This window comes from Poecile atricapillus, chromosome 14, assembly GCF_030490865.1.
Source record: "Poecile atricapillus isolate bPoeAtr1 chromosome 14, bPoeAtr1.hap1, whole genome shotgun sequence".
NCBI lineage: Eukaryota > Metazoa > Chordata > Aves > Passeriformes > Paridae > Poecile > Poecile atricapillus.
This window is the reverse complement of record NC_081262.1, coordinates 9,817,858-9,833,832: the sequence shown is the minus strand read 5'-3', so window position 1 is coordinate 9,833,832 and position 15,975 is coordinate 9,817,858. Positions and strand designations below refer to the sequence as shown.

The 15,975-nt window shown below is 42.3% G+C and overlaps 1 non-coding gene and 1 pseudogene across 1 annotated transcript; one reads left to right on the top strand and one right to left on the bottom strand.

The window, feature by feature from the left end:
• The first annotated feature begins 1,291 nt into the window (after window positions 1-1,291).
• Window positions 1,292-1,373, top strand: TRNAL-UAG (transfer RNA leucine (anticodon UAG)). The gene has a single exon. It is a non-coding gene; the product is annotated as a tRNA-Leu (tRNA).
• Window positions 1,374-2,906: 1,533 nt separating this feature from the next.
• On the bottom strand, window positions 2,907-12,487 carry LOC131584637 (putative short-chain dehydrogenase/reductase family 42E member 2; annotated as a pseudogene).
• Window positions 12,488-15,975: the final 3,488 nt, after the last annotated feature.

Below are 15,975 nucleotides of genomic sequence, written 5' to 3'. Positions count from 1 at the left end.
TCTGGTCTTACAAGCTAAATCAGGTTGGTCATAAACCTCACTCCAGTCATATGGGAGGTGCATGTAAACACACATACCTAAAACTTCCTGGAGCACCAATGCATGACTTTCTACGGGAAGAAGGGCAATGGTGGACATAATTTCTCCATATTGTTTTAATTGCATTGCATTTAGTCCTGTTATTTTTAGGTCTGTCCACAAAGTAATTATACAAATTTCTGCTGCAGGCCTCCCAGAACATGAGAATTCATCTTTCTACTCACCAGGGACCGAATCTGTCTCTGGTTGCCAAAGCCAGCTGTCTCATTGAGGTGAACAGGGCAAGCACTTGCTCACACCGTGCCCGAGCTCAGCAGCAGGTAAGCGAGGTAAGCGAGGCACCGACGTGGCAGGACAGCAATCTGTGTACGGGCAGCCCCGACCATCGGCTGCCAGCGAGATAAAGGCGGCGGGCCCTCCCGTGCTGGGTGGGAATGGTTCAGCTGAGGACACTGTGCCATGCCAAGTGAGCAGCTGCCTGGGAAGGCCACCGGCCTCGCAGCGAGCTGGCAGCTCTTGGGCAGCACATGTGCTCTGGTGGGCCGGAGGCGACTGCAGCGGGCAGGGAAGGCAGTGGGTGCCTGATACGGGGCAGGACGGACCCTCTTCCTGCCCGGGAGCTGTGTGCACACCTGCTATCGCGGCTGCGAAGGCACCAGCCAAGGGCTGCCCTCGACCCTGCGTGACCGCGGCACGGCCATCGCTGGGGTTGCGGATCCGCGCAGCCGGGCAGAGCCCTCCCGAGGAGCAGCTGGAGCTGATCCACCACAGCCGCGACTGCTGTGGGGCACAGACCGCAGGGCCTTGCCGAGGTGCCTGTCTAGGCCTGTCGCGGACGAAAGTGCCCGAGGCACAGCCCGACGGCCGGAGCCCCTGGAGAAGAAGGAGCCGAGGCTCAAGGTCCGGCCGAGCCCGGGAGAGGGAGCCGGAGCCCCGCTGCCAGCCCGGCCGGCGGCCGCCGGTCCAGCCGAGCGCGGGGCCACGTGCGCGGGCGGCGCCGGGCGCGGGGCAGCGGCGCCACCTGGCGGGCGCGGCGGGGACTGCGTTGGGCCGGGCCCGGCGGCGCCGCCGCAGCCGCGGGTACGGGGAGCGCCAGGCCCGGGCCGGCGGCAGTAGCGGTGTTTACGGGGCGCGGCGGGCGCCGCAGGCGGTGGGGTGCGGCGGACACGGGTGGGCAATATGCACAGATGGACGGAAAGAACGGCGGTGCTGCCCCATCAAAGAGGCCTGGCGGGCGCCTGAGCAGCCAGGCGGTAGCGTGGCCGAGTGGTCTAAGGCGCTGGATTTAGGCTCCAGTCATTTCGATGGCGTGGGTTCGAATCCCACCGCTGCCAAGCTTATTTTGTCCCCGCCGCGGCGGCTCCTTTTCTCCACCCGCACAGCGGGAAGGCGGGAGCCGCCGGCGGGGGCGGCCCGGGGCCGGCACGGTGCGAGCGGCACTGCCCGGGCCGGGCACCGCGCTTCGCGGACACTGCTGGGGCTGCTGGGGGTTGTCGCCACAGACATTAAAATCAATATTAGAAAGTTATGATATATGAACGAGGGAAAAGGGATTATCCACTGTGTGAGTCTCTTGATTTAAGAATGAAACGAGAAACACTGTAATTTTTCAGGCGTTCTGCTTTTCCCGGCTGCTTTTGGGTTACATCAACCCGACCCTCGGGCATGGCACGTGGGTTTTGCGGCCAGCCCTGGACTGAGGGGAGGTGGCAGTGTCCACACCCTCTCCAGAATTCTCAAATCCATCCATGATTACTCCCTTCCAGACTACGATTTCTCAAGCTTTCATCCCTAATCCTTTCCCAAACTCTCTACTGGTCGCATCTTACTCTTGGTTGTTCCCTCTCCATGTTATAGGTTAGAAAGATGCAGATGGGAAGGAGATTTCTCTGATAAATTCCCACCACGAGTGGTGGTTAGGAAGGAGCTGGAGCCTCCCCGACCGTGCTTTCGGTCCATTTTAGCTGAACAGTAATGTGAAAAGCACATTGTTCACTTCAGCTGCTGCAGAGATTTGCTCAGTACAACTGCTGTACTTAAGAAAGTTAGTGCCAAAAAAGACTTGTGCTTTAAGTTCAGCTGAGGAGCAACCGAACTGTGTTACTTGTTGCCCTTAACTACAGGAGGTGAAAGAAGCTGTGCAAAGAGATGTGTAACCCATAGTGGCAGATTCCTCTACTGTGACATAAATACACTTAACTAATGTAACTTACTTAATAACTTCCAATTTAACTAAAATACCCAGTTTTGACCTGTGAAAAACCCTACCAGCATGTACCCACAGCTCTTCACCAGGGCAGGGCAGGGAGCAGTTCTGGGACATTGCACAGAGGCACAGCACGGAATTCAGCAATGTTTCAAGTACTTTTATTTTCCCTTAGATGTGGTGCTAGAGCTAATTCATGAAATCACACAATGTGAAGTCTCTGTAGGCCTGGTGTGTGTTATTTGCAGTAATATGTTCTGTCTGTGCCTTTGCTTGTTCCTCTGTTCTCCAAGGTAGTGAGCCATGACAGAAGCTGTGGTCAGTCTTTCTCCTTATTTCAGCCATTTTTCTTCGCTAGTGAAGCACTGCAGGCTGTCTGCAGCTCTTGTTCTTTCTGCAGGTTCTCATTTACTTCAGCAATCAATTTGGAAAGTTGTTGTTTTGGTTTGAAATAAAGGCAACAATCTTGACTCTGGTTATGTTTCAGTGATTTGGCAATTATTCTTTACTGTATTTTAATTTATCAGGTCCAGCCACTCATCTGTTATGATTTTGTTTGTAAATTTAAAAGTAGCTGCCTGTTTGTTGCACTGTGCCAATTACTGTTGTGGAGGTTAGAATGATCTGGGTAGCAATATTGTGACCACGCAGTTTATGCAGGTCAGTGTCGTCTTTCTTTTAAAAAATGCGAAACTGAAAGGCTACAAAGTTTTAAAGAAAGAAGCAACAAAATTAAAATAACAATTAAAGTAAGGAAAACATTGAAGAAGAGTTGGTAATTCGAGGGTTGTTGTCTGGATTTTATGTAGTGGTCCACAGAATCAGCAAAATCATACTTCAGTGGGCGGTACCCCAGCTGAGCTCGTGCCTTGTCAATTCGAAATGTGTGAGTTACAGAAATGTTCTGTACCTACAGAGCAAAAGAGTCAACATACAAAAGTATGACTTAACAGGCAACTGGAACAAACTGCAAATGGTAGCAAAGACACAGTTAAAGGAAATGTAAAATACAAAAATCCCCACAACATTCTATCAATGTCCCATGAGTATTGCACACATTATTTTTAAAATTGTCCACTCAAAAGGAGATTCTTGTAAGCACAAAGAGACATTAAAAGATGCAAAGTAGAATCTGTAAAAGTCCACGAAAAATGTTCTGCAGATGTTCTCTTGCTTAGGTACTCAAAGAGGCAGATCAAAGCCATCTTGTAGTTGCCTAAAGGCCCAGCCAAGTCATACAGGATACTGACCCTTGGAAGAGAGGAGCTGAAGAAGCCTCTCCTAGATTGCAAGCATAAGCTCTTTTCAAAAATCATGACAACCAAGCACAATATATTGCCTAAATGGGACACAGTGCATGTATTTGCCCTGGAAACTGGAGGCTGAAGTAGCACTGCGTGGATTTTACTTTCTTCTGACTTAAAGTCTCCCTCATATTAACATGTATGGATCCCATGGGAATTAAGGAAAGTTTACAAACATAGACTTTACCTCATTTCTGGTCAGCAGTGGGGGCAGATCAACAACTGGTCTCAGAATCGCATGAAGATGTTCCATGAATGTGGCTGCATAACAAAAGATTTGGACTTGAGGTATGAACAGTAAATTGCTTTGCCATTGTGACTGTGACATATCTCACACTGTAAATGCTCATGAAGGACAATCACAGACCTGAGAGCTCAGGGCAGCATTACTAACACCATCAGGACTACTTGCTCACAAGTTGATCTTAATTATTGTACTTGTGGGAAAAGGGAAAAGGTTGGGTGCAGATCTAGTGAAAAAGCCATGAGGCTTCATAAAAAATATGGCAACAGAGAACTCAGTTGAATTCTGTTTGATCTGCACAGGGGGGTTGATTCTGGAGAAAGCAAGACATTTACCTGTGCAGCAAAAGAGTTACTCCAGCATAATTCATGAAATCATGGAGTTTTACATTTTATTTTTTGTATCATTAACTTCACAAAGTTATACATGTTTGGTTCTACATAAACCCTGTTTAGTGGGACTTGAATAAGAGATCATTCTGGTTTCAACATACTGCACAGAGGTGAATTTTACACTGCTGAACACTAGGTGAGCACACAGCATATTATTTTTATACATGAACATGAAAATTGTGGGCAAATAAAATAAAACAATAGTATATTACAGTTAGGAATGAGGGTAGCATGAACAGGTAAAAGAAATGTGGATAAATTATTTTACCTGATGCATAGACTAAGCAAGTAGGAATATGTATCCATGGCTTACTGCAACCTAATCTTTCAAACTGAAAAAGATTTAAAAAACAATGAAAACTGCAAAAACTTCAAACAAGTTTTGAAGTTTCAATATAGAAGATCTTTATAGAAATATTTATTATTAAAACAGAAGAAGAATGTCATGGCTCTTAGTATTTACTATTTTTAATTTTTAAGGAGATGCCAGTTAAATGTCACCCACCAATACTATGTCATTTCTGTATTTTGAAAGAAGGAAAAAAATTATAATAATTAATCTAAATGTCATGGTGTGCTGATACCTAATTTAACATCAGGATGTGTTTGTGGTTTTGAGCCCATCATTAACAACAACATGGTAGTTTGAAAAGAATGAACAGATGAATATTTAAGACATATTTTTTTGCCCACCCAAAATGCCCATTATTCCCATCTGCATGCCCCAAAAATGAAGACAATAGCAGTTCAGGACAGGGTGCTGGTGTAGATGGTCCTTTGGTATCAGGGAAGACAGTTGCTTTAATGTAGTATTTTGGGCTTTGTCACAGTGCTAATCACACTGAAATTCAAGCAGGAATTAAACCCACATTAAGAGATTTCCATGTGGAAATCTCACACCCAAAGCAAACATAAAAAATGTAGCATGCACACGAAAGTTGGAGTTGCATACAGTTAAAGAAATGAATGTACTTGGAGATCAGTATTGCACGTACAAGTGGAGTTAGCCATTCAAAAAGGTTGGATTTTTCTCCATCATGAATGAAGTACACCTGGCCACTCTGTTAAAGAGGTAGAGAAGAGACAAGTCAGTAAAAATAATACTGCATATATATTAACTTCTCTTTTTTTCTCTCACCCCTTATGAATAGCTTAAAAATAATACAGCAGCGTCAAATATGAGTGGATGCACACACAAGTCACCAACTCTGCTCGTGGTTCACTCAGTTGCGCTGTTATGTGCAGCGGAATTGGTGAGCAGTGGTTTGTGTGATTAGCATGCCTTAGATTAAATGGTTTATTAGAGATGTGCCTGTTCAGAGTGGCTGTGTGGACTGTGCAGAGACACCACTGGAGCCAGTGCTGGATCTCACTGGTGCTGCTGAGGGTGGGACATGTTCTGCTCTGGGTCTGGTTAAGGCTTGCTGGACTCCACAAGATTCCTGTGTAGCCAAGGTCTATGTTCCTGCTTTCCTTTTGCTTTCAGGGTTTTAGAAAAAGTAATTTAATCTACTTTGAACCCCTTTCTAATATACTCCCAGGACAATGCTTCTAGGTGATTAAAAGCCTGTATTTTCAAGGAAGAAAACAGTTGTAACTTTTTGAAAGCAGTGAGCCCAAATGAAACGTGCCTCTGTTGGCACATGATATGGGAAGAACTGACCACCACAGTTCAAAACATTAAATCTGTACAGGGGAACAGTATGAATCTGCCTGAACTTCCAGTTTCATTTCCAACACAGCAAGCATTCTTTTCTCATCTTCCAGAAATTACAAATATTGCATTTTAAAAATGCAAAGATGGAGATATTCTTACAGAACTGAATATTCCATCTCGTACCCAACACCAACAGCCAACACTGTGTCCCATCCCACATTGCTCATAGCATGTTTATCAGCTGAAAACACAGTCAACAATGTAAGCTGAAGGACAATAATTACTGCAGTGGTTACTATAGCAAAGGATACAGTGGCAGGATCCACTGTCAAGTGAGATCTGTAGTGGTTTTACTGTGTACTTACAGCTATGTAGTTCTTTTCAGGGGTGAGAGCTTCAGCAGCTAGAATATGAGCTTGTACAAAATTCTCTACATGTATCCAGTTCATTTTAACACTAGGGTCCGCAAAATTGAAGCTAAGTAGCCTTCTCTCAATAATCTTCTGTAGATATAAACAAACATGAAACCATAACAAAATGGGTTTTAGAATGAGGTAAGGTGTACTTTCTTGTCCAGCTGAATGTAGGTTTAGCTCTACTTTAAAAATGAAATAAATAATAATCTATTATTTCCTGAAAGCAGTGTATAACTTTGTATTACACTAATTCTTTTAAAATAACTGCCTCACAGAATTCTCTAGGGATCATGTTCTAAATGTCATCTGTTGGCCCTGCAGTTTAAAAGCAAGTGAAAAAGAGTAAAATGTGAACACCTCAGCTGCTGCCCTTCAGTAACCTGTGGTACCAGAGGGTGTTTCCAACTCTGGAATCTGCTTCATTGGACAGTGAAAGCTGTTAATAGTTGAGACTGGAAATAAGATATTTTGCTGTATCTCTTTTCATTAATATTTAAAACCATTTGGTGTAAGTTGCATGTAAACAGACATTTAAAATATCATGGATTGGCCTGAATCTTACAGTAATTAAATTATAAACCTGGATTTTCATGTGTTTGTATTTAACTAAAAGGCTTTTTAAATCTTTTAAATTACATCTTTGCAGATCTAATGCTTGTTAAAAAACTTTATAATATCCTCAGCAGTTGATTGAATTGTTGAATTGCTACCCAGTAAGATAAGTCAATTTATAATACAAGTAAGTGATGCTCCTTTCAGCTTTTTACCCATATCAAAGAAAACTTTGCTGATTAAAAAATACAAATTACATACTGCCAGCCTTGGCAAGTGTCTCTGCTCTTCTGGTCCATAGATTCCTGGTGGGCGAAGAACACACGTATAGAGTATTCCACCTCCTAGAAAATGGGGTAAGATCATTCTTATGAGACCTTCACATCTCTACATTGTATCTTTCCTTCTATGAAGGGCTGCGGCAGAGCTTACTCTAAATACATTTCACTACCTTAAAAAACAATACATACCAGAAGGTGCTGCATTAGTAGCTAGATATTAAGATGGGAGAATCAGAGCATGCAAAATAGCAAGGTAAGATTCAAAGAAGTCCTGCAAGCATAGTTGTATTCTAGAAAATACCAGATATTTAAAAATCTCTTTATAATCAGTCCCTTGTCCCTGTGCCAGAGCAGTAAATGGATGTGGTGATGAGTTTGCTGGAGTGAGCAGGTTGCTCAGAAATATATGGGATAGTGGAATGAAACCAACTAATCCCACACAAAATTATTGATGGGAAGCAGTGACCTGTTAGTAGTACAAGGCAGAGCCCAAAGGCTCCCTCAACAGCAGGTGCAGCTCCCACTGGAGTGAGATAGAAGCTCTTGACAATTTCAGTGGGATCATAAAAATCAAATCTTCCCATGTACATCAGTTGGCTGCTTCATCATCAGCTAATAACTGTTCTTAATGGTACTTGTAAACATGTAAAATACTCAGTCCTGCTGTGGCACAGGATCAAAATGGGATTTTTGGAACACTGACTGGTTCTATTTCATTGACAAATGCAGAACTGAGTATTGGTCCTGAAATTAGGAGGGGCTTTGACCTGAAGAGCTGCTAAGGAAATAAAAGGGGGAAAGAAACCCTTTTCTTATTTTAAACAAAATAATTTTGTTGGGATGGAGTTCCCATAATCGACTTTATCTCTTATAGCCCTCTGCAAGTATCAAGTGAAGAGTCTTTTCTGTAAGTTGTCCACAGCTAAATTTAGCTCAGTATCACTTGGTCACACAGAATCATGTTGCACTTTACATTAATTTGTTTTGCACTGGCAGTTATAGTATCTCACAGGTAAGTTTAAGTATTCAAGTGTATAACTGACTTCCTCAACATGGAAAACTTTGGGAAGCACTAATAAATAATTCCAGGCTTTAGGCTCAGGTAGCTACTTCAGATTTTAATAAATAACTTGAGGGGGTGTGTGGTATGTAATAATTTAATCAGCATTTGTGTTTTACTTCTGTTGCATGAGACAGTGACATTAAAGAATTATTTTTGTTTAATTTATAGCTGTCTTATTATAATTTTTCATTCACATACTGAACTTACTGCTATCATGCTAAAACCTTTTGCAAACATTGTGGGAACTTAAAGCAAATTAAAAGTAATTTTAAAATGAAAATATTTTAATTTGTTAGAGGGGGTTTGGTAACTTAATTTCCTAACTGCTAGGCAGTCTTGTCCTCTAAGGATTGATACAGGACACTGGATTTTGGGGAAGAACAAGAAGAGGAGGAGTAAATTCTACTATGAATTCATGCTCAGACAAAAGTACCTTCTAGTGAAGATCCATTAGCTGCTAGTACCATTTGTTCTGCAATTGATTTGGTTCTGGAATAATGGTCAACGAGCTACAGAGAAAAAGCAAATACATTTGTATCTGTTCCTGAAACGAGGGGACAGAGAGGCATCTCTATTCATTAGTTTTTACTTAGCAGATAGCAACAAATACCTCAAAATACAGAAGCTGTGGGGTATTAGGTTCGGGGTAAAACACATGAATATTTTAAGGTAAGGAAGCATTTTTGTGTATGCAAATCTGGTTAATTAATTTCAGCACATTTGAGAAGCAATAAATATATGTATGCTTTGAGTGATGCCAGGAATGTAATCGATCACTACTTTGTAATCGGGATTTCTTCTTCGGGTAACGGAAAAGTCAAAAGCCAAATTTTGAAGTCGTTGCACTTGGTCTGAAGTATCCTGCTCACTTCCATGTGACATTGTCCCAGAGAAAATATTTTTAATAACATTTTAAATAATATTCTTATTTTATCTCCATCTCTACTTCTTGAAAGACTGAGAAGTACTTGATGGAGAGAGGAGGGACACAAAAAACAGCTGTGTATGCAAAGCAGCCAGAAGCCTTTTTTAATTAAAAGCAATAAAACTATATAAAAATAGGCTACTTTTGTAGATCACCTCTACCTTGAATATGTATCATCCTCTAAGGGAAAACCAGAAAAATCATGTAGATAATAAATAGCTAAAGAGGCACCAAGCCATAAAACAGAATCCTCATGTCCAGATGGAATATCCCCGATATTAATGCAGCACTGTGGGAATTATTTTCCAAAATCAAGGCCTTAATAGGAAAAACCAAAACATATACTTTGATGTACATAAAACTGATGTGCCAAGGTTGTGAACAGCATCTTCAAAGAGTGTAAAGAGTTTTCTTTTTTCTTTCATAGAATCACAGAACGGTTTGGTTTGAAAGGGACTTCAGCTGTCATCTCATTCCAACCCACTCTTCTTTGGGCAGGGACAACCCCAACTAGACCAGATTGTTCAAACTCTTATCCCACCTGGCCTTTCTTGTGCCTGGATGCTTGCATCAAGTAAAACACTGTCATAAAAACTCAGGCTTTTACAGAAACATGGAAGTAAACAGAGGAATTTGAAAATACATTGCAACAAAATACCTTGTCAATTGGGAAATACGGCAAAGATTCCTCATCCCCGTCTTCAATAGGAAGCCCTCCAAACACCACATTCACAGAGCTGGTGTAGACCAGCCGAGGGATGTTTTGTTGTTTGCAGGCTGCAGCAATATAGAAAAGTCAATTACTTTAATGGAAAAATATACTGGAAAAAAGTTTGTGTGACTTTTTTTTTAAGAAACTGTCAAATCTTGAAAGAGAAAATCCTTCCATTCTGTGACTGGGTGAGTTGAAATGCAGAGCATATTGAAAGGGGAGACATCAGTGAAGAAGCAAGTGCTTTACTCTGTGGCACATCCTAAGCTGGGTGCCAGTGCTGTGCCTCAGGAGAGCTCCTCCAGCCTGCTGGGCAATCAGGACAGAAGTCCTGCTTCAGTGGCTGCCCACTGCCCATGGACAAGGTGTTAGCAAGCAGCTTAACTGCTACAACATACACAGGGAATTGGTTAACTCATTACATGGATACAGATTCCAACATCAGACAAACAAGGTGTTGAAAAGCTGAAGTAGTTGGGGAAGTACAGCACTGGCTCTCAAATCATACCTTGTGGCAGAATTGAGCATAACTGCTCACCTCCATGATGCGTTTCCTCATTTTCTGCCAACAATGTCAAGTACTTGGTAATAGAGTGTGCCAAAAAGGCAAACTGGCTTTCTCTAAATGGGATATGATGTTTGATATGCTGTACTAACACCCAATAGCACAGTTAAATACCTACCATTGAGAATGAATCTTGTTCCATTAATGTTTACAGTTTCAATCTCTTTTTTATGCAACTAGGAAAAGAAAAAAAAATGTGAATTTTTTAGTAATAATACATATTCAGTTCAATAGGGGAATATTATAAATGTCCCCAAATGAACATAATTTAGTGGTTTGATTATTAAAAATGCCATTTAGACTGCTGTTTCAGACTTAAAGAAGTCTAATCATTATTTTTAAACTATACCTGTATTTTTCTTGTATATTTTCAGACTAGTCTGCTTGAAGCAAAGAAAATTGTGGTGCTTCTAAAAATATATGTCCAGTTATTATATATCTTGTGGCAGTATGTTAAATATCTGTGTTTCAGTAGCACTTCAGTGACCAGTTGCCTCTAACCAGAGCAATTCCAATTATGCATTGCTCAGTGGCAAACAACTTTGAGTGAGCTGTTCTATCCAGACAGGGTAATTACTAAAGTTCCTCTTATTAAATAAAATAAAAAAAGGGGTGTGGATGTGTGTGTGTGTGTGTGTGTGTGTGTGTGTGTGTGCTTGTAATTATAAAACTGTGACTCAGAGTCCTACATCAAGTGCATCCGTAAAGCTTTTTATTCAATGGCAAACAATTAAAGACTTGAAATATTGTTATTGTTGTAATTCAGATATATGAAATAATTTATAATTTAGTTAAGGTTTTATTCCTTCTAGTGACCTTACACCATGTGATCCATGTGAAGGTTTAGGGAAGAATTAGGATTTTGGAGGGAACCAGCCTCCCATGTCCTTCCTTTTGTCTTCACAGTATTTCCAAATTTTCAATGCCATTTCCATCTCAAACACCTTCCTCGGTGTTTGAGGTGCTGGTGGAACCTCTAAAAGTGAGGTTCTCTCTAAAGACAGAGCTCTGCAAGCAGCCTGCTTGCAGCTGGCACTCCAGTTTGCACAGAGTAGTTTACCAAAAGACCAGGGCAATATGAAAAGATGAACTGTCTTGCAGTGTTACAGCATTGAAGTCTCTCACCCTCAGTGTGGGCAGTGATGCAGAAAAAACCAAAACTATGTGGACTCACCTGCTCTGTTCCTGACATTCCATATGAAGCTACGTGAAACACACAGTCAGCCCCTTCACAGGCTGCCAGTATGGCACTGTAATCCCTGATATCTGTCTGTAATACACAAGGAAAGATATTTGGACATGAAATCAAAGCTGCAGGTGAACATTTATCATACAGCGGTTTCATACAGAATAAATTCATATATATAATCCATGAATAGAACTGTTCTTGCTGTATAAGTATGCTGGGACTCAAAACTGGGCACACCTCACTACTTGCTGATAATTATACTTTTCTTCCATAGAACCCAAAGGAATTTAAAGATATTCATTAAGGTTCACAATAGTCCTGTGTTTATTCTACAGGTGGTTAAACTAAGGCCTAGATTGAAGGCAGGATCCTGAGGAGTCTGGAGAGGAACTGCTCTGTGCATTACAGCTTTTGCTGGTTTCCTCTTTTCAGATATACTAAAATCCATTCACCAAAACTCATGTGGGATGTTCACACAGTCAAAAAGATTACTGAAATCTGAAATAACTGGCAATTAGGTATTTGGATTCTGTGAAAACTAACAAGACATTATGGAAAAGGAAAATGGACTAACTGTTGGGAAAATATTATTTATCATACCTGGCTCCACACTACTCCAGTGGGAATCGCCCACAAAGGCTTGTGTATGTCACACAGAACAACAGAAGCTCCTATGTTGGCGAGAGCACATCCCAGCTTGTATCCACAGTAGCCACCACCTCCTGTCACCACAGCTTTCATACTGACTTTATTGAGTGCTCCAGCATTTTTGTCGTCTTTGAAGTCAGAGGTTCGGCGATAGGGTGTTTCTACTCCACTCATTTTTGGTTTTGTGTCCGTGAAACACTGCTCAGCACTACCAGATATATGTAACAATTCCTTCTACATGGTGAAAATTACTCCACAGCACTCCTGGATGCAGACAATTACAGGGAATTTCATGTTGACAAGAGCTATTCACAGCAGAAAAATCTGACTTTAATGCAGCCTGTTTAAGAGAGATAAAGACAAAAGCAAACCAAAATTTACAGTCCCCAGTTTACTGCCAAGACAAACATCTGAGAGAAGTGGTATTTCCAGCTTCTTTCTAAGTACCAGCAGCTAAACATAGATTAAGAATACACTACGTTGTTATCACTGGCAGTGCTGGAGTTGAGATAGATGAGGATTTCAGGAGGGAAGAGGGATGCTTGATCCTTATGTTATAACTTTAGAAGGTGTATCAGAGAACAAGGCTATCAAATCCCTCGCTTTCGAGGGGAACTCGAATAAAATAGCTGCTATATTATAGAAAAGGTTAATAACTGCATTAAGAAAAAAGTAACAGCGAATCACTTATTTCCTGAACATGGAGGTTCTTGCCCTTCCAGGGGTTCCTCACCGGCAGTGAGGAGGCGCATTTCAGAGGCTGTGGCTATCGACTCCCTCCGACACCCCCGTCCCTGTCCCGGCCGTAATTAAACATTCAAAGCTACCCGAGCCCCGCCGGAGCTCTCTGCATCTCACTTGCAAATCGGCCTGGCGGCAGCGCAGGGACTCGTGCTGGGGCCGGGCCCCGGCCGTGCCCCGGCCTCGGGCGGCTCCGTTGGGCTCGTTGGGTCCGCGGGGCGGCCGCGGGAGCCGCTCCGGGCAGGAGCGCCCGGCCCGGCCCCGCCACAGCCTCTGCAGCAGCCCCGCAGCATCTCTGACATCCCACCGCACCCCCAGGCTCCCACAGCACCCCCAGGCTCCCACAGCACCCCTAGGTCCCACTCATCTGGCAGCAGATTTGGGATTGCACAGCTGAGATATTGCTCATCCCATAGCATCCCTGGGATTCTGCTCATCACACAGCATCCTTGTAGCCCACACCATCCTAGGGATCCCACGGCATGTCCTGGTATTCCTGGGTTGCCAGAGCATCCCTGGGATCCCAGAGCATCCTATGGTTCTTACCTCCAAGTGTCTTCACACAGCTGTGACTGCTGCACAAAAGCATCCTGTCAGTAGTGAGGGCTCCGGCCACACGGAGGTACCTGTTGAACAGGTTGTTCAGGAAAAAAACACCACCTCCTGCCTACTGGTTGGACAGTCGGCGGTGGGACTGCACCGACTCATGGCTCACAGGCATGCAGAACTTCTAAGACACCTGCAAAACAGCAGGAGTTCCCAAAGAGGCACGAAAAAACAAATGGGCACTAAGGTCCCTTTCCACCTGAGCCTCCCTGTGGTCATTTGAGCCTGGGAGGATGTGAAAAGGGTCAGGAGCTGCAGAACTTCGGTTACTCATTCCAGGCAAAAGTTAAAGCTTTGAACACATTTATCTCTTTTGTTACAGCTGTGCTATGTCTGAACATTCATATTAAATTTTAATCACTTAAAGACCCACTGCAGTTATGTTAGAGTAGGAGTAACTCAAACAAGAGCCAGCTTAAACCGAGACTCAGACAGAAATAAGAGAGCTGGCTATTTCCAGATGGTAATGAGGATTGTTTTAAAATCCCAAATACTAAATCTGTAAGAAAGATAAATCAATGTACTGAAGCCAGTTATTGTTAATCAGTGCTGCTATAACAGTGATGTAAAAAAGCATCCTACCCAAAATAACAAACCACAGGTTTGGTGTTACAGGACTGAAATGATGGGACTCCATGGGGATTTACAACCACAAAGCCAGTGAATTCCTTGGTTAGTCCTTACTGAGGAGCATCCAAATGAGGCCAGAGCTTGCACTCTTGTGAAAAGTGTTGGTGCAATCCAGGATGCATCCTGAGCTATTAGTCCAATAAAAGTGATATGAAAGATTTATAAATAACTAATTTAGAACCAAATTGAATGTTTGCATGCAGCTAAAATGCTTTCATTTGGAAGTAACTTTACACTTGTGGTTTTCTATTCTGCATTTCTAAGGAGTAAAGGCTTCCACAGTACTGCCTGTTTGCAGCACTTGCTGGCTCAGCTGCAGCTCTGTAGTGATAAATTGTGAATTAACTGGTTTTAATCAAACCTGGATAAAGATCTCATATATACAGAGCTTCTTTAAGCTTCCTGTCAATTGCCAGGAATAAGAGAGAGGGCTGAGCAGTGCTCCTGCTAAAGGAAGGTGTATATGGGAGCTCATTTTGTATGGACAAGGACAATCTCCAAATGCAAATCCATAATCAAGCAGACTCTACTGCTTTCACTGCACACAGAACTGTTAGTGAAGAGGAAAAAAAATAGAGTAAAATAAAGTTTTGCTTAAACAAGCTGCAGTGGTAATTGTGGTTGTTCATATATTTTCCTGACACTGTGTATTGTCTTTTACCTGTAAGCTTTATTCTTCTAGGCTTGCTCTTGGCTCCTCTGCATATCCTATAGAGTGAGAGAATCTCATAAACTTACTGGTCTTAAAAATCCTGTAAAATGCTAACAAAAGGCAAGAGGAATACAGAATGGAGATAATCAGATGGCAGAGCTTTTCCAGCACTGTCTTCCACGACCCACCATGGCAAATCCAACTCTCCTGGTTCACATGGGGTGCAAGAGAGGGAGAAACTGCTCCCTGGTCAGAGAAAAGCTGGTTCCTAAGAAAAAACTCATAACATCTTCAAGGTTTGTCTGGGCTACACCTGGTGTGTACACATTGCACAGGTGGCTCACATAGTGCAATCCACCCAAGAAGCAACTGATGTAAGACTTAAGAAAGGAGAAAAGAGAGAGGTTGGATTCTCACTCCTGTCTTGGTGCTTGACTTCTCTGCTCACCCCAAAATGCAATTCCCTGAACACACAGTGTGTGCCAGCACTGCTACAGGATTGTGGACAATGTGACTCTAGGGAGCAGTAACAGCTGGCTGAATTCCACCTCCCCACAAGCTCCTTAAAAACAGTATTTGGTTCAGTTATTATTTATTATTGCATTGAAAGGATATTGTTTGATTTACAAACACACATAATTATATTTATTACATTTTTACAAAGTTTTAGAACAATAAAACTATTTTACATAAATATGATTTTCATTCCACTAAATCACCTATTATTTATAAATATTTACTTTTCATATTTTTTGCACTGTTTCCCAGGTCTCTGTAATTCTTCAGGCTAACTGACAGTAGCTGTAGCTGTGGCTTCATCAGAAGAGTTGTTTAGTCACCATTTCCTTCACTGGAGCTGCTGAACTTGTTACAGCATTGTTGTTCTGTGACAATTCCTCTTCTTCCACCTTCTCATCCTCCAAAATTATCATTTTTAGAAAATGCTTCCCCGCATGAAAAAAATCACTTAATGGAGATCCATTAAAACTATTCCTGCACCCATTTGTGGGGAATTCCTTTACTGTAACACTGTGTTGCTCTTGGGGAATGTTTCCTGATACATCCTATGTTTTCACTTTTCTAGTTGTTTTTGTTTGAGTTTTTTTTCTTTCTTAATGAGGTCAGAGAGGTGTCATCATAGTAATATGAGTAA